Below are 20,900 nucleotides of genomic sequence, written 5' to 3'. Positions count from 1 at the left end.
TGATAGAGTTGGTTATGACTGACTTCAATTCTATCCTAGATATGGATTGGTTAGCCGAGTTTGGGGCAATGATAGACTGTTAGGAAATGATGGTAACTCTTGGGCTTGAGGATGAGAAACTCTTGTATTTGTTTGCAAGGTGCTTGGTCCCGTATGCTTATGACATCTGTACTTAAAGCTAAGGAACTATGGCATGAAGAATGCATAGGACCCTTAGCTAGTGTGGTGGATACCATTTAGGTCGTGCCATTGCGACTAGGATAGAGTGGATTAGTCTATGAGTTTCTGGATGTATTCCAGGGGATTTGCCAAGGTTATCTTTACATAAAGAGGGAGAATGGTGATTAGGTTGGTGCCAGGGACGGAACTTGGTCTAGGGCACTGTATTGAACGGCTTCAGCAGAGCTGTAGAAACTAAAGGCTCGGTGTTTAAGTAAGACAATATTTTTTAAGGTGAATCTTCGATCTGGTTATTACAAGCTGAAGATCAGGGAGAAGGATATGCAAAATATTTCCTTCTATATCAAATATGGGCACTAGGAGTGTTGACTTATGTCTTGTGGATTTGACTTATGCCCCAGTTGTTTTGATGGATAAGATGAACAGGGTATTCAGAGATTATTTGAATTGGTTTGTGATTGTCTTGATTGATGATATTGTGGTATACTCTCAGTCAGAGATTGGCCAAGGCCAAAGAAAGCCTTAGAGACCAGGAGTTTCCTTGGATGAGTAGGATATTACATGGGTTTGGTGAAAGAATTCTCGTGGATTGTTATCTCATTAACAGAAAAGGAGATTGCCTATTTATCATGTTAGCTGAAGGATATGACTAGAACTAGAGTAGAGTTACTAGTGGACTAGTTGGCCAATATTACACTCCAGTTTACTCTTGTAGAGAGGATCAAAGGAAAACAGTTGAGTGGACAACGAGATCAATACTTGACTCGGAGTGGGTCAAGGGGTATATTGGGTATTTAGCACATTACTGGGATATTGGGTAATGAGAATGATTATTTGTTGATATATTGGGAGTTAGTGAGAGCAGGAGAAAATTCTTGGAATTTTGACTATTTTACCCTAGGGGGTGTTTTTGGGATCCCGAGCATTATGATTTGTTTGAGGTTACTTAAGCTTGAAGTAACCTGTCAGAAATAAAAATAACGTTTAGAACACTCTCTCTCTCTATCCCGTTCCCTTTTTAACGTCATTCGCATTTTCGAAAGAAACTCGAGTTTTAGAACTCAAATTCAAGCAAGGTTAGAGTCATAGTGATTCTAGGGAAGATTAGAAGCTTATTAGCCAGAGGATTTAGCTGGAAATCGACTCAATCAGAGGTAATCTAAGTTTTAAGTTTTAAGTTTTTGAGTTTTTAAGTTTGAATTGGATTTTACGTTTTGATGAGTTTTTGAATTGTTTAAATCTTACATTTTAATGAATTTTTTATAAACTTTGTTTTTGGGATTTAGAGATGTTTGGATAGGTTTTTGGAAGGTTTTTAAATGGAGAAAACATATAAAATGGTTAGGTTCGAGGTTGGGACGTGGCCCTTAGGGGCATGCTGCGATCCGTGTTCTGAAATTCAGACAAAGGAGTTCTGTCTGGGCAGCATGCCACGACCCTTAAGTGCAAGCCGCGGCATGCGTAGGAAGCTTTAGCCAAAATTGGGTTTTTGTCATGAGAACTTAAACCAAAGAGCTCGAGATCGATCCTACAACCGCTGTTTGGTAGGATTCGACATCCCGAAGGCTAGGACATGGTCCGGATGTCTTTATTGACACATTTTTTTTATGGGATTCTATATTATGGTTGTGACTAGGTGATCGCTAGGGGTTCAGAATCAGGATCGTGCTCGAGGGTCATTTATTGGTAACCTGTGGTTGGGCCAAAGGTAAGAAAACTACACCTAGTATGTGATGCATGTGAATATGGTATGGCCTGACTGTTGAATATGGAATTGATTAGAGCTCGAGTCTTTGTAAATGTGCATGATCATAATTATGCTGGTGATTGTTGATGAAGCATGTTGAGTGCTCTATATTTTGATATATGTTGCATTGTGAATGTTTGAATACACTGTTTATCTGAGCTGCACACTGACTTATCAGTCAGAAACGACAATGGTGTTTAGTGCTACTCGTGAAGGTCTGATTTATTAGTCATGATCGACAATATTACTGAACGCTGGTCATATGGAATTGACTTATGACTCAAGAGCGGCAATAGCACATTGAACGCTGGTCGATATGATTAAATATATTCAACAAGAGCATTATATGCTCGTCCGACCTATTGGTCGAAGAAAAAAAAAGCGCTTGGCTAGTCTAAGGCTAGTTACTAAGAGCCAGGGCTAAGAGGCTCAGGTGACTGGAACGTCACATGGCTTAGAGCACAGGACCCCAGAGTGACTTAATAGTCATCTATTTAGGGCGCGGGACCTCAAAATGACTTAATAGTCATCTATTCAGGGCACATGACCCCTGGAATGACTTTATAGTCATCTATTCAGGGTGTAGGACTCGAGAGTGACTTAATTGTCATCTATTCAGGACACAGAATGCCAGATTGACTTAACAGTCATTTACTCAGGGCGCAGGACCCCATAATCATTTATTTGTACTTGCCTGGGTGCGCGAATAGGGTTATTACTACTAGGCATGCTTATTTTTATATGATGACATGTTATTAACTGCTTATGAGCATGTTTAAGTTTTCTTGTTGAGCTTCGGCTCACAGGTGCTATGTGGTGTAGGTAAAGGTAAAAGAAAGCTAGACCATCCTTGAGTTGGAGAGCTTAGGTGACGATGTGTACATGTGCGGCTGCTCGACCACCACGAGCGAGGGTATAAAGAGGAACTAGGATTAAACCCAATTTTGCCGCTTAGGCCGGCTGGTTGTAACTCTTTTGTTGTAATTAACCTTTAAAGTGTATTTTGGGATTCTAATGTATACAGTAAACGTTTTAGTGAAACGTTAGTATCCTTACCAAAATTTTTAACCCTATGCCGTTAATCACATTTAGTTACACGATTATGGCCAAATGACTCGTTTAACGAGTTTAATACTATTTAAAATACATAGTGTAATTTACGCTAGGTAGTAGGGTGCTACAGCCTCCCTAAGGAAAGGCTTCCAAATATGTTCATTTTATCTCAAGGTTGACTTCTCTTATGAGAATATAATTAGTGATGTATTTAAAGTTTGACTGACCCTAAGGCACACTCTTGAGTTAAGTCATTGATTGAAAATAATGGGTCACACTCCAAAGGTGTATCTAGGCTTTCGAGCACGACTAGTGAATCTTGACCAAACTAGCGGTAGTTCATAAGTCAAAAGAGAAAAATGCGTTTTTAAGTTTTCATTTATGAAATTGAGATTTGTCTCAAAATTAATTTGGAGTTAGTCTGACCTACCCCAAGGTGGTCCATTAATCTTAAAATTAATTTATCGTGGATTAGTTTATATTTTATGTGTTTTTATATGTTGCATTCATGCATCATGTTTACTTTTCCAAATAAAATATGATATTTATTGTATGTTTTAATTCATTATATTTTATTTATTTATGTATTTCCAGCAACAATGGTTAATTCTCTTAATTCTGATCATGTACTTGAAAACTTGGGAAATCAAACATACCTCATTGACAAACTCTTGGAAAGGATTCCATCTAGTCTTAACCACATAAGAAGATGGTACGAAGGGATTCACATTGTCTTCGAAACATAAAACTTGTATGGAGCGATCTATGATCGACCACCAGAGGTTCCAAGCTTTTCATCCAGCTTTGATGAGCATGAAAAATATTGTGAATGGATGAGATTGAATCACCTGGCACGTCAATGCATGTTATCGACCATGCATGACAACATTAAATAAATATATATGGTTATTGAAACTCCATACGAGATGTGGGCCATATTAAAGGATGATGCAATAACACATGCTCAATTTTTGAAATGCGAGGTAAATTTTGATTTACTAAAAAACTATTCTTTAATATTTTTGAATGGTTCATTAAAATATTATGCCACTAATATTATTTTTCATATGTTCTTGTCTTTATTGATGCATAAATCTTTTGAGAAAAAGAGTAGTTGCATTGAAACCAAAGCGAAGAAGAAATGATGAAGAAAATTGAATAAAGAAACAATCACTTTAGAAATTTCTTTTGTTTAGTTTAAAACAATTTAATTTTTTTCATTTTTAAATAAGTTGATTTTCATTATGAAAGAAATTAATAAGTTCTTTCTTTAAATTAGTTCTAGAATTTTTCTAGAAACTATGTTTTTAGATTCCTTTATTTGATGAATGAACAAGTTTAGTATTTCTTTTGAATAATAAATTTAGTTGTTATTTTTTAAATATACTTGTTCCACCTTTTTCATCAATGAGTATAAATGATAATTATGAATTATTCATTATTGTGCAAGTCATAGATTTAATAAATAAAACATCTTATTCCAACCAAAATTAAGTGAAACATATATGTGAATTATTTTTTAGATTGGCTTGTAATTAATTAGACACATAAAACAAATAAAAGACAGTCTTTTATTGGAACCATTCATTGATTCTCTCCCTGATTATATACTTTGTTAATTAAAGTTAACCAAAATATCTTTCTCTAATAAAGGCTCAAAAATCACATAATCGTTTAGCTAATACATAGAGATGTATGTTGAACCTTTTAATGTTCAAAGCAAAAGGAATTAATAAATAATATGTCGATATTGATTGACATTTATTTTAGATATGTTTAACTTTGATTGAATGCAAAGAAAATTTCTAGAAATTTTCGTGATATATAGAACCGGACTAGATGTGATTTGTTAATACTTGTTTAAACATTGTTTCATAGTATTAATCAAACACATCAGACAATGATCATATACACGATGATTTTAATCCTGAGGTTGCTATGAACTCTTATATATGTCATCTGATCCTTTGATTCATGTGTTAAGGTTTGTCAGAATGATCAGGCTAAGAACAATTGTTTTGGGGACTCAATGATGTATATATATGGCTGGGGACATAGTTATCAAATATGGATTCTATACCTTCTTATAGATTGAATAATTGTTCTGTAATGACCCAACTAATTCTAAGACTTTGGACCATTAAAATTACTATACATAGACATTATTCTTAAGAAAACATACATACGAAACATTCATAAATTTATAAAAGAAACCATAAAGGAAATGTTGAAATACATAAATCCGGGGTATGGTATAGGATGCCATTGTTTTAAAAATAAAACATAACTTAAATCTTAAATAAATTTGTTACAAAACCAAGTGCGGAAAATACATAAAAAACATAATTAAAAAAACTAAAAACAACGTCGTCCTCGAATCCTTCATGCAGTCCACCAACTCCATTCATCCTTAATACACAACCCCAAGCTGCGAAGAATTCTTTCGCCACCATAACTATTTTTTTGCATACATAAAAAAAAATAAAGGAATGAACCTAACGCCCAGCAAGGGAAATCTACTAGAAACTTAAAACATACACACAAACTATATCATAAACATATACTATAAACATATGACATATACTACTACAATGGCCATTATACTACTTGGGGCTTGTATACTAAACAAGTCATATGCCCAATAGATTAGTGGGGTCTTGCTAGCTAAGCAAGTCATACGCCAATAATTTATTGGGGCTTGTTAGCCATACAAGTCATATTCCCAAGGCTATAAACAAACTATACATATTAGATAACATATCATCACATAAGATAACATATAAACATATCATATAACATAAGCATAACATATCATATAAACATACAAGGTCTATTCTATTTCCTTACCAATACCGAGATTTATGAGAAGAAGGAAGGGATTTGGAACGCTCCTAAAACCAACAATAAGAAGGTGAGTATTTCTAAAAGAAGGAGATGAAAAAGAAATGAATCTAACCCACCGAGAAGAAGAGCTTACCAAAAGGAAACCTTAAGTTTAAAGAACTTAAATACCTAACCATGAATGGAAAAACAATGAGTTAGGATATGAATGGAAACTAAAGAAAACTAAAGAATTAAACTGAAATAAACTTAAGATCAGGAATACCTTTGAATGTATTAGAACCGAACTACACCTCAATATCGAAAAACACACTATTAACCTTACTTCTCAAGTGTTTTTAAAGCTTAAAATGATAAAGCTTATAACCCCAACCCAAGTGTTTATCACTCAATAGTAAACCTAGCAGCTTGAAGACTCTGAACACAGCTTGAAGAATGAGAGAAATGGATGGGTACTAGGTCCTATTTATAGAGTTCAAGAGTGAAAAGATATTCTTTTAGCTTGAATAAAATAATGAATATTTAATTGAAAAATATTTGAATATTTGTTCAGTAGGGGCTTAAGACTCGGTCAAAAGGTTCAGAGGCTTATCAAGAGGTTAAGGAATAAAATGAGCTAGGTTTCAAAACCATTTGAAAATCTTGCCCTAGGGCCGATACATCGCCCATTGTAGGCGATTTATCGCCTGGGCCTATATCCCGAGGCTCGACGATGCATTTGTGTGAAGTTACGTGTTGTTCGTATTCTCCGTGTGGCGATATATCTCCCCTAGAGCTGCGATATATCGACATACGCTGAAATATTATATGCCTAATTGCACTTTTTCAGCCTATTTTGAATTGGGTAAACAGCTTTGACTAAGTCATATAACGATTTCAAAGCTGCTGGCAAGTTCTGAGGTTTTCAAATATTTCTCTTATAAAACTATTCATAAAAAATGCTTAATTCCTTAATAAACATGCACCCGACAAGTGTCAGGATCTTATTGGTTCTATCTAAACCTTATAGTATAATAAATAACATATTTATAATCATTTATATTAATCAAACATTATGTTATAATTAATATTCTTAAACTATAGGTTAAACTTATAAAATCTATAAGTGTTGCTACGAGTGTTCAACTAAGTCTCGGCTTGAACCAAAATCCACAATAATAAACATACTATAACTACTACTAGCTACTACTACTATACCTAACTTGCTAAGTAAAGTTCTGGGACTCTACATGTTCCCTATTGGGTTGGCTTTTGGAACTAAAAACGGTATGAGCGCTCACGTCGAAAACTTGTTGTTACATAACCTTCACTAGTAAAGTTAATGGTAATCTAGGAACAAGATATAGCTAAAAGGGTAACAAGATATACCATTAATAGAGGATTAACGTAGTATGTAATTATTATATCAATGGACACTTTATTCTTTAATAAAGTACTCAGTAAATATATGTCTAGAAATATCAAGAGTTCAATATCATATTTATAGTGGAGTAATTATGAGATTAATAATTATGATTATTTAATCAAAGAGCTTTGGTTAATAATCTAATATTTATTGGAGCATGATATTATAGGTCCATAGGTCCCGAGGGTGGATCTATCAACACCATATCAAGGTAAGAGTTGATACAAGGGTAAAATTGTAATTTGGAAATTTGAGATGAATTTTATTCTTCGGGTCAAGTATACAATTATATGATAATTGAGGTTATATAATTAATTTGGAATTAATTATCAATTTTTCGAAAATATGTTTATTAATTTAAATATATAATTTTTGAAATTCATATATATAAATAAATTAATTAATTTTTTAAATGATTTATTTTGAGTGGGAGAAAATAAAATTGGTAAGTCAAAAACTAGTTTTTAATTTATTGAATTTTAAAAGATGATGATAATGATGATCATCAATTTAAATTTTGAATTTAGAAAAATGGTTGTCATATTTTCCTTAAAAAGATAAATACCTTATTTTGTGGAAGATTGATTTTAGTTAAATAAAAAAATAAAAAAATACCAAATCCTTGAAAATGGAATTATCAGTTCACGCATGACACAAACCAAGGACTGTGCCATGCGTGTATTAGTACACTGATATTATATCAGTGTTGTTTTTATTTTATGTATATAATTAATTAATAATTTAAAAATAGATTTTTTCAAATTTGGTAAGTTAGATATTTACCTAAATCAATTCTTATCATCATTATGATATTATTATATCACTATTATTATTAGGAATAATAAGGTAATAGAATAATCTATATATATATTTATGATATAGAAGAATAAGAAGAAAAGAGAGAATCAGATACAATGCGAGGGAATAGGTTTCGGAATTTTCGTCAGACAAAAATATTATCATCTTCTTCTTTATTCTAATATTTTCTCAGACCATAATCCAAGTTCTCACGTGTTGAGAAATACTTGTGATTCCTAAATTACAAATCTATGTTCTCTATGTGCCCACACATACATCTTGAGGTGTAGAGAACACTTTGGAAGATCGTGGTTTGAGTACTCAAAGCATTTGATAGGAAGATTGAAATATATACGAAAAGGCTGAAGGACACTTGATAGGCTTCCAGAGGTAAATACTTTTGTTCTTGAATATTTATGTATACGTTTATATGATATACATAAATATATTGTATATTTAAATATATATTGCATGATTAATAATATTGTATGTTAATGTTTCTGTTTGGATGTTTTCTTGATCATATAAACTATTTTATTTGAATGATGGAAAATTTTATAGTTGTATATAATGGGAACACCATGCCAATTCCTCTGCGTACTCTGATTGCTTTTCCAATCATTGGTATCAAAGAAAAATTAGAATTAGAATTAAGGGCATAATTTCGTTTTGTTTTGCCTAATTTGATTAGAAATTATCAAAATATCATTCGGTAAAAATAATTAATTTTATTTTTACAACTAAATTGAAAAATATTGATTTTGTGAAAAACACACTTTTTCAAAATAGTGAGTGAGAGAGGGAGTTATGACGATAATTCTCATGGTCTCCATTATTGGTTGAACACTGAGAGACATAGGAAGGGCCTCGTGTCGCCTCCGTTTGCGACCTCCCCAAGGAAATGCTTCTGAATATGTTTATTTTATCTCAAGGCTGACCTCTCTTATGAGAATATAATTAGTAATGTATTTCAAGTTTGACTGACCCTAAGGCATACTCTTGAGTTAAGTCATTGATTAAAAATAATGGGTTACTCTCCGAAGGTTTATCTAAGCTTTCGAGCACGGCTAGTGCATATTGACCAAACTAGTGGTAGTTCATAAGTCAAAAGAGAAAACTACACTTTTAAGTTTTCACTTATGAAATTGAGATTTGTCTCAAAATTAATTTGGAGTTATTATGACCTACCCCAAGACGGTCCATTAATTTTCAAATTAATTTATCGTGGATTAGTATATATTTTATGTGTTTTTATATGTTGCATTCATGCATCGTGTTTACTTTTCCTAATAAAACCTAATATTTATTATATGTTTTAATTCATTATATTTTATATATTTATTCACAACAACAATAGTTAATTCTCTTAATCCTGATCAAGAACCTCAAAATATGAAAGAACCAGTGAATCCTCGTGATGGCTACCTAAGTACTTTTCATTTAGACTTCAATAATCTTGATATTTGGTAGAGAACTATACACATAATTCTGAGTGAACTAAAAGTTCATGATGCAATCATTGATGTGCCTCCAGATGAGTCATCAACTTTATCTGATTATGATAGTCATAAATAATATGCGAATTGGATGAGATCTGATTATTTGGCTCGTCATTGCATACTATAGACTATGCCTGGTGATAATAAATCGAGATATGTGAACCTTAGATCTACATATGTGATATGGGAAAGGATCAAAAGAGATTATTTTGATGACTTGAGAAGTTTGCAAGAAGAAATGGTAAATATGATAAGCTCGTCTCCTTTTAATATATTTGAATAGTTGATTCAAATTTTTATTCCACAAATCATATTTTTGTCTTATTTTTAGGGACACATTAATTAAGAAAAGAAAAGAATGAGAAAGAAAAACAAGAAAATGACTGCAGATTGATATACCAAGAGAATACTGACATGGAAATTAGTTTTTTCATTTTCAACTTTGTAATAAGTCTTTTTTCTTTAAATTAGTTCTAGAATTTTTTCTAGAAACTATGTTTTTAGATTCTTTTATTTGATGAATGAACAAGTTTAATATTTCTTTTGAATAATAAATTCAGTTGTTATTTTTGAAGTATATTTGTTCTACATATTTCATCAATGAGTATAAATGATAATTATTCATTATTGTGTAGATCATAGATTTAATAAATAAGACATCTTATTCCAATCACAATTAAGTGAAAAAATATATGTGAATTAATTTTTAGATTGACTTGTAATTAATTAGACACATAAAACAAATAAAAGATAGTCTTTTATTGGAACCATTCATTGGTTCTCTCCCTGTTTATATAGTCTGTCCCTGTTTATATAGTCTGTTGATTAAAGTTAACCAAAAAACCTTTCTCTTATAAAGGCTCAAAAATCACATAATCGTTTAGCAAGTACATAGAGATGTACGTTGAACATTTTAATATTCAAAGCTAAAAGAAATAATAAATAGTAAGTCAATATTGATTGACATTTGTTTAAGATATGTTTAACTTTGATTGAATGCAAAGAAAATTTCTAGAAATTTTTGTGCAACGTTCAAAGTAATGTCACTTAGAGACTTATTTGATCTTATCAAAAGGAAGTCTAAACTCGAATTTGGAATTCAAGTAGTTTTCATGTTAACTTGGAATTCAAACCAAACTCACACACAACTAGAATGCTAAGCAAAATTAATATTTTGGAAATGGAATATAATCATATTAGATAAGATTAAATAGATAATGAGTGATCATTATTGTCTTTATTTTTTATTCAATTTTAACACTTGTTATACTATGTACATGTTTGATTGTGCAACATCAAAGACTTAGAAGTTGGGATTCACAAGTGGTTATGTGAATAAATTGAAAATTTTCCATGAAGTCATTTAGTGAAATAGTTTAATAATCATAAAAGATTACAAAAGAGTTTGCATCACTTATATCACAAAATCTATAAAGCATTGTTGTAGTGGGAGCGTTAGTTAGTAATTACTCCATCACAAATGTAAAGATAGTTAAATTATGTGTAACACAAATTGACTATACTTAATTCACATACTAATATGAAATGAAAAGTTTTTACGGAAAACAATGGTTGAAACACCATGAATCTAGAAATGGAATTTGGAATTCTATGATAGGATTTTTGAACATCCAGCTAGAGTTCATTGAACTTCTTTTTGAAACAGGATATTCAAGATGAAGAGGAGAATTGAGGAAAGTAAAAACTTTTCAAAGTTAGATTAATAGCCTAAGGATATGAACAGAAAGAAGGATTTATTACTTGAATAAATATCTTCTACTCTAACCAAACTTAAATATGTTTAAATACTCTTATCCACTGCTTTATGCATGGATTATGAGATTAACTTAAATGAATGTCTAATTAGTCTTTACTGAATGGCTGACATGACAAAATCATTTGAAGATCTCGACCAGAAAGATTCTTTCGTGATTCTTATTCTTAATATTGACAATGGTGTAATCATTGGGAATGATGTAGAGAAATCGTCAATAGAAAAGAAATGGTTAGCTGAAAATTTCTAAATATCAGATTTAGAAAATCTGAGAATGTTCTATACATTCAAATCTATAGAGATTGAAAGAACAAGCTTTAGGCACTGTCTCAAGCGACTTGTATAGATAAGAAGCTTAAATGCTTTAGTTTACAAAAATCCAAGAAAGGCTTTTTTCCTTCCCGGTCAAGAGGATGTATTGTCTAAATAATAATGTCCATTTATTCTTTTACTAGAAAAAGATGACATGAGACAATTATTCCTACAACTCAGTGATAGACTGTTTAATGTATCAAATGTTATGTTTTCGAATTGACATTTGTTAAACGATGGGAATAGTCAGTAGTTGTCAATCAAATGATGGATTGAGTCATTGAATAAATTATAAGGACTTAATTTTGAGTATCTTGAATATAATATAGATTATATGTATATGCATTTAGGAAATGACCTAAAATCCCAAAGGATGAACTGATTTTAAATCTTTAAAGATTGATATCAGAATCAACTTCCTTAATTGTAGAGTAGACACATTAATTTGGACATGTATTAGACATTTTAGATTTGTATGTTTCACCACAAAAGCCAAAATGTAACATCTGCAATAAGTTAAATAGGCTAATTGATTTAGTTGAGTTCTTTGTAATTCTAGAAAGGGTTTCAGATTAGAACAAACAACAAGTATCTCATTGCGAAAGCAATGGAGATACAACTATTCTAAAATAACTATAAATCATGAGAGGGTAAAGCACATGAAATGAAATATCATTTAATTCAAGAAAATTTTATATAATTAATGTAATGATCATGAAGATAACTTCAAAACAGTTTCTTGCAAAACTGTTACAAAGACTTTGTTAGACAAATTCAGTAAGAAGAATTTGATTGACATATTGAAAGAGATGCCACAATTTTCTTTAGGGAAAGTGGGATATTTTTGGGAATAGTGCCCTTAAAGAAATTTTAGTTGACAAAGTAATCTTCGGAATGTCTCCCTCTTGTACTTTCAATTGATGATACCCGGATCACAGATCAATCTTTGAGAATACTACTGCCCCTTGCAGTTGATAAAAAAGGCCATCTATCCTAGGCAAAGGATATTTGTTCTTAATGGTGACCTTATTGAGTTGTGGTAATCGATGCACATTCTCATGCTCCTGTCCTTCTTTTTCACAAATAAGATTGGTGCTCCCCATGGCGAATGACTAGGTCTTATGAACCCCTTATCCAACAATTCATGTAGTTGGTTCTTGAGTTCCTTCAACTCTACAAGTGCCATTCGATAGGGTGCTTTAGATATTGGTGTTGTTTCAGTTGCAACTTCGATCACGAATTCAATTTCTCTATCCAGGGTAAACCTAGTGATATAACTCTACAAATTAGAGTTATTTTACCATATTTTTTATGTTAATTGTTGCTTAGTCTTTGAGTTTTTAAGTAACTTATTAAGTTTTTAAGTAATTATGAATTTATTAGTCTTATTGTAATTTTGTAGATCTTTATATGTTTTTATAGTTATTTTATTATAATATGTTATAGTTTAATTATTTAAAATTAATATTGTTAAGTTAGGAGTAAAAAGATACAATTTTGAGCTTAAATGTTTAAGTAAATTAAGTTTAATTAATATTTTCATGGAACTTTTGGTTGTATATTTTATTATTGAAAATATTTAGTTTTAATTTAATTTATGTTTGTTTTATAGGGAATTTGTTGTAATTTATTTGCTCTTGAAAAGCAAGAAGAATGATGAAAAAAAGTGGCATTTTTGTGAAAAAGCAAAGGAATTTTACCTTTGCCCAGCTGAAGGCTCGCAACCATTACCCCTGCCCAGCCAGTCGGCCCAACACCCCACCATGTTCAGAAGCCTCCTGGGCCGCCTGCCTCTTCACCAGCCACTTGGGCCCAGCCGAAGCAGCCTCCAGGCCCAAGCCTCCTTCCCAGCCGTGCACCTGCTCCCTGCCTCCTTTAGGCCCGCCTACCAACTGCTTCCCAGCAGCCCCAGCCGACTGCCTTGTCCCAGCCAAGTGCCACCAGCCCAATTGGGCCTACGAACCCTTCGGCCCAACATCACAGCAGCCGCCTGAAGCAGCCTCTCTAGCCCACCAAACCAGCTGCCAATTGTCCTTGAGCCCATCACTTGTCCCCTTGTCCCTTTGTCCAAAAATGCCAACTTTTTACCCAATTTTTCCACATAATTAGCCACAAACATCATCATTACACCCTATAATTTACCTCAACATGCCATATTTACTTTGTTTAATTAATTTCATCAATTTAATTAATTTAAGTTGATTATTTTAATGCTCTCATTTTGGCTATAAATATGGAATTTCAAGATCATTATAGGGAGCTTAATTTTTGGTTACCATCTTCTATCTACCATTTTTCTCTCTACCATTCTCTCTTCCATTTTGGGTTTTTTCAAGAGCATTTTCAAGTATGTATGTCATTTATTTTGTAATTTCTACTCTAGTTATGTGCTTCTAATCTTTTTCATAAGATTATTAAGATCATGATGAAGCAACTTGTAACTAGCTAATATTTATGTTGTATGTTGATTTCCATTGTAATGCAACAAACTTTATGGATTTTTCTTCTTCATATATGTCTTTCATCTTTAATATCTCATATTTTGGATTGTTAGATAATATGCACTTTGTTCTTCATTTTGCAAAAACATAATATTATGTGTAAGATATGTCATTAAATTGTACACATCCATGATTAGAACAAAAATATTATGTTTTGCCTTATAAATAATGTTATTTGATTTTTGTTGTTTCATTAGGTTGATTCACATTAAATACTTTGAAATTATACTTTTTGAAAAGTGATCAAAAATCCTATCTTTTTAGAAGTAATTTGTGCTTAAAATTATAAATCTATTTGGAAAATGATAGTTTGATTTATTTTAACTATCACTAAAACTTGGGAATCAATATACTAATAAATATTATTAAACTTACATTTTGTTGATTCTAGTATCTTAATAATATTTCTTTTACATCTTATTTTCAAATCATTATTGGTTTATTTTCACTCTCTTAAATAGCTTTATTTTAAATCTTTTATTTTATGTTCATGACATTAAATCTCATCAATCTTTGGGGCTAGGTTAGAATTTATTAATTTTAGTTTAAAATAGTTTTGTTTTTTATTTTAGACAACTCCTTTGGGTTTGATCTCGTGCTTACATGAACACTATATTTCATATACAATTCGTGCGCTTGCGAGTATAAATTTTTAAATCATACCCGTTTCGGGTTCATCACCTGGTAATTCCTTGGGAAACACTTCCCGAAACTCACAAACGATATGCACATTTTTTAGTTTCAACTCTATCTCCTTGGATTTATCCACCACACTAGCCAGAAATGCCGAACACCCATGCTGCATCATATTTCGTGCTTCTAGTGTCGATATTATGGGTGTACGAAAACCTACTACCTCTCCTTTAAAAGAAAAGAGTTCACCTTCTTTTGTTCTGAACTCCACAATATTTTCCCGAGAATCAATCATCTCTCCATGTTTGGATAACCATTCCATGCCAAGTATGGCTTCATAGTCTGGTATATTTAGTTCTATAAGGTCTGCCGGGCACTCCTTGACCTTTATTGTTATAGGTGCTGACTGTAACCACCTAGTTGTCAACATCATGTCTCCCGACGGTAACATTGTACTAAAACTATGCTAAAAAAATTTATAAGGAATACCCAACTTATCAATCATATTCATGGAAATATAAGAGTGATTCGCTCCATAATCAATAAGGACTCTACACATCATACCAGAAATAGGGAGCTGACCTGTGACTATGGTGTTATTGTTGGCTGCTTCATTCTAGTTTAAAGCAAAAACTTGTGCTGCCACTAGGTTGTTGTTACTATTCTATCCCGCTTTCCATTGTGGGCAATCCTTTCTCAGATGTCCTACCTGACCACACTTGTAACATTTGTTGGTGTCGTCCTGACATTCTCCCATATGTCTTCTTGAGCATTTAGGACAGCTGGGGTGCTCAACTTTATTGCTTTGGTGAGTCCCACGGTTTCAATCATTATTGCAACTGTTGTGGTTGATGTGATTTCCATTGGGAGCTACGACCTTGGGCCTTTTGTCAGTGCCACAAACTCATTAACTCCAGCTTCTAGTACTGTAGCATTATAGTGCTTTTTGTAGAAAACTTGTACAAAGTCAGCCCAAGTCATGGTGTCTAAAGTTTGTGTCTTCTTAACCATGTCCCACCAAATTCTAGCATCCATCTTTAGGATTGCTAATTATCTTGTTGTCTCTGGAAATCCTTAGTCTGTACTAGTAGCCTTTGTCTTATTTTGTCATGTCGCAACTCATTACTTATCCTCATTGTTGCGTCAGTTTGCAGCTTTTCATTGTCCTCTATGTTGAACTATGTTATCGTGGATTTACTCGCGTCTCCACCTCCTTAGTCTCCATTTAATCCATTGAGGTTTTGCTATTTTTTGCTACTAAATATTGTGGCGTGTCCACTTTGTGTGCTCCTCTGCTACTGGACGTATTTATCTAGTTAACAACATCACCTCAATAGATAATGTCTTTGGAGTAAACTTCCTAACATATGTCTTTATTAACAATCGCGTCAGAAATCTTATGTGTCCTTAGATCTTGATAGTGTCTAGTTATATTATCATTGACGTATTCCATTCTTCGCTTTACTTGAAACTTGATAGTGTCATACTTGCGATTTCCTATTATGCATCTCATCCATTAAATACGTTCATTCACAACAAACATCTTTCGTGTTGCTGATATCCACTCATCCCCGTCATTTACATCATCTATATGAACCCTTGAGATCCCACTGATCTCATCGAAAAGTTTCCTTCTAGAAGTCCTAATTACTAGAGGCATACTTTCTACACAGCAATTACCAACCTACAAAATTTAAAAGTAGGAATAATTATAGATAGCCTTTAGAGCAAGTACTTACGACGTGGTGAGGTGAGATTTTCCCATCTTTAGCGTGTATGGGGAGGGTCCTTTGAAACATAGACGACCAGTTCTGATACCATTTTTAAAACGCCCTAAACTACTACTTTGCTAAACGTCTCCATACTAATAAAATTATAGAGGAAAACCACTTAACATATGAGATCCAGTGGGGCCTTGATCAAACATGAGAGTTGGACCCAATAGTTTAAAATAAAAATGAGAGTATTTATGCAGCGTTTAAAATAAATAAAGTTTAAGTCCCACTGATAGTTTTAAAAATTAAAGTCCATAACCTCGTTCTTTAAAATTTTGTGTTTAAGTTGATCGTTTTATTCTCCCATAGGATACCCCCACGCCATACATACTATGACGTCAGAACTCCTCACATCACAGTGCGTGCCAAAGAGAAAACCCTATTTATTACCTGAAAAGGGGAAAGCAATGGGGTGAGCTAAAAGCCCAATAGGGAAGTACAAGCAGTATATAAAGAAAACACAACAATAACATAATCATATTGTAAGGCTCATACAACATCATACTTAAACGTCATCATCATACATCATACTTAAACACCATCATCATAATCAACATCATCATCACATTCGCACATCATCAACATATTCAAACATCATCATCATATTCAAACATCAACATCATATTCACACATCATCAACATATTCAAACATCAACATCATATTCACACATCATCAACATATTCAAACATCATCATCATATTCAAACATCAACATCATATTCACACATCATCAGCATATTCAAATATCATCATCATATTCAAACATAATCATCATATTATTTGTGAACATGACCCCCTCTCTTGTCCATGTCACATCTTGAGGTAAATAGGAGGCTCTGGTCCTTGAATAACCTCAGCACGTCTACCCTCTAAGTTGCGTCATACCTTAGTAACTCGGGTTACGCCTTATATCCTTAGTAACCCCTTTGTTGTGTCGCGTTCAACACGCTAACAACCATTCACTTTTTCCTACAGCATACAAAACACATGCAATCCAATCATATCAACACAAAGGAAATACATGATTCATCAAATTCATCACATCATCTCAAAATAGCATTTCCTACTTCATATCACATGGTACTCTATCATAAATAGCATATATCCTCATACAAACCATTCTTACTGTTTCCTAGCATAAATAAAAGATTCTATCTAACTTCCTTACCTCAGGTCTGAGCAAAGCAAAATGAGAAAAACTTCACAACGAGCCTATAATCAAATCAAATATTTCTCTTCAAAATCACTTGTAAATTGTCATCCTACCACATATACCCCATGTTTGCATGGGCCATGCACACATGGTGCAAATTGTCCATTAATTCTAAACTTGCACATTTTCACATAAAATCACAAAAGAATAATGCAAATTATACCTATTATCCATTCATGGTTACAAAGTGAAAATTAAATGTTTGAATAATAGGCATATATTTGAATGTAAAAGTGCATTTGCATGCGACGTGCATACATGGGAGCGTTGTTAGAAAGTGATGCTTAAAACGATAATTTCTACACGCTCATTTCTAACTTTTTTCAAATAAGGATTTAGCAACATGTTTTTCTCACCATTTATTTATTTCTTTTAAATCCCTAAGTTGATTAAACCTCTTAAGACATTATTTTTTTATTTCATAAAAATAATTTAATTAACTATTTTCTTAGTTTCTCAAAAATAATAATTCCATTTATTATTTTAATTTGCATAGATAATAACAAAACTTGAAATTATTTAGAAGTACTTATAAATTCCATGTTTCTTTTAGAAAATAACATTTTATTTTAAGTTAACAAAATTACGAGATTTGATGTGAGAAAATATAATTTTAAGTGTGGGAAAAATATATTTTTGCTTGTATTCTTTAAGACTAAATTTGTGTAGTGTAAACTCATACATGTTAAACAAAATAATTATTTTTAATTTATTAATCTAACTTTCAGCAGCTATTTATTTTATTTAAAAGTCACAAGTGAATTTAAACCCAACATTTTCTTAATTAAAAATAAAGAAAACCATACTTATTAAAAATATGAAAATTCATGGTTACATTTAAAAATATCATTTTAATATATGCATAATTTAGGGTATTAATTTATTTCAACAAAAACACAAACTTCATTTCATTTAAAAGACATTTCACATTTTTACCAAAACTTCCAGCAACAAATGAAACCCTTAAAAATCACCAACTTGGAATTAAAACTTATATTTTCTTCATAAAATATATATAAAAAAAATTATAGGTATTAATTTGAGTAAAAATATCATTTTAATGTGAGTTAAAACAGCCTTTTAATTTCATAAAATCACCATGACACTTGGAACATCACTTATGCATGCAAATCATTATTTCACCAAATTTCTCACCAATTATACACAAAAATCAGCAAGCATATTTAATCATGAAATTCATCTTTACATCATGCTTCACAAAACTCATACAATAACCTACATGCTTAATCAACATAAATCCAAACACAAACCCTAGCATGCACCTATTATCATATTATCAATCTAAGAAAAATCCCTAACATCACATAGACATTTAAATCATGGGCACATCTCAAGATCAAACATGCATAAACTTGCTACAAGAAACCCTTGGGCTGAAACCCACATCATGCTTCCATCCCTTATTGTTTTCCAAAACCCAAAAAATTCCTAGCATGTTTCTAACATATATATGTGACACAAAATCAAACAACACAACATACATCAAGCCCTATTGGCCAAAACCCTCAATTTAACAATTTACCCCAAACTCATAAGCCTGAACATATGAACCCTATCAGAACACAATATCACATAAAATCATAGCCACACGACTAGGTCAAATCTTCCATGCATCCAACAACACAACCTTTCAACCCAAAATCAAAAGAGAATCAAAATCAATATACCACCATTCATATAACCCAAGAAAACATAAAAACAAAACGGCTAAGGATTCATTACCTCTCTTGATTTGTAAAATCAAGAACACAAAATATTCACCACTTCAACCAACCTCTAGGGATTCAAAACCCACAAAAAAAAAAAAGAACAACAATATCATCAATATGAGTACTAGAGATTAAAATAAAAAGATGAGGATATAGAGGGGAGGATTTAATTCATTAAACATAAATACACTCACCTATGACTTCAAAGTTTCTCCTCTTTTCTTCTCCTTCTTTCTCTTCTCTCTCTTCTCTCTCTCTCTCTAGTTCTCGTGCCCCTTCTCTCTCTCTCTCTTTCTCTCTCTCTTGAATTTGGCAGCCACCAAGCAAATGGCTCTCTTATTTTCTCTCTCCCCTTTTTATCTAACTTAGAGAAAATAGCCTAGCCTAGTGGGAAATGGGTAAGTTTACCCTTTTTAATTTATTTTTATTTTTATTTGATTTTTCTCTTGATGGTAGGAAAATAAAGATGACAAATCTTTTATTTTAACTATAATTATCCAATCTATTTTATTTGATTGAAAAAAAATAAATGGGAACAAAAATCTTTCCCTTTCCCCACCCATTGCTATCCACTATTCTTTTCCTTTCCTTATTTTTATGTTTTTCTTCTTTTATTTAAAAAAATAATTCTAAAAATAAAGGTGTGTACAAAATTCTACTACATGTGCACTATGCACCATGCCACCATGCATATGCCCACACTTAATCACTAAGGTGCATCTCTACCTACCATGCACCTTGGTGCATTCAACCAAAACTCATTTTATTCACAAATTAAATTAATAAATAAACAAAATAATTAACAATTAAATTCAGACAATTTCTACAAAAAAATTCTAACAAATAAAAATAATAATTCATAACACTTAACAATTAAATAAAACAAAGTACAAAATTAATAAAATAAAAAAAAATGGTGCACTTGATATAATTATCAAGAGTTCATTCTCATATTTATAGTGGAGTAATCATGAGATTAATAAATATGATTATTTAAACAAAGAGCTTTGATTAATAATCTAATATTTATTAGAGCTTGATATTATAGGTCCATAGGTCCTTAGGGTGGCTCTATCAACACCATATCAAGGTAAGAGTTGACACAAAGGTAAAACTGTAATTTAAAAACTTTAGAATAATTTTATTCTTCGGTTCAAGTATACAATTATATGATAATTGTGGTCAAATAATTAATTTGGAATTAATTATTTAATTTTTGAAAATATATTTATTAATTTAAATATATATAATTTTTGAAATTCATATATATATATAAATTAATTAATTTTTGAAATTAAATATTTTATTTTAGTGGGAGAAAATAAAATTGGTAAGTCAAAAATAGTTTTTGATTTATTGAATTTTAAAAGATGATGATAATGATGATTATCAATTGAAATTTTGAATTTTGAATTTAAAATTTAAATTTTCAAATATGG

The 20,900-nt window shown here is 31.7% G+C and overlaps 1 long non-coding RNA gene across 1 annotated transcript; it reads right to left on the bottom strand.

Moving 5' to 3' along the window:
- Positions 1 to 5,176: 5,176 nt before the first annotated feature.
- LOC133823114 (uncharacterized) lies at positions 5,177 to 19,785 on the bottom strand. Its single transcript, XR_009888146.1, has 5 exons — positions 19,656 to 19,785; positions 19,475 to 19,528; positions 17,404 to 17,487; positions 16,483 to 16,908; positions 5,177 to 5,435 (listed from the first exon to the last, which is right to left on the bottom strand). It is a non-coding gene; the product is annotated as an uncharacterized LOC133823114 (long non-coding RNA).
- Between the last annotated feature and the right edge of the window lie 1,115 nt (positions 19,786 to 20,900).

This window comes from Humulus lupulus, chromosome 3 (genome assembly GCF_963169125.1).
Source record: "Humulus lupulus chromosome 3, drHumLupu1.1, whole genome shotgun sequence".
Taxonomy (NCBI): Eukaryota; Viridiplantae; Streptophyta; class Magnoliopsida; order Rosales; family Cannabaceae; genus Humulus; species Humulus lupulus.
The sequence above is the reverse complement of the archived record's forward strand: the minus strand, read 5'-3'. Positions and strand labels throughout refer to the sequence as shown.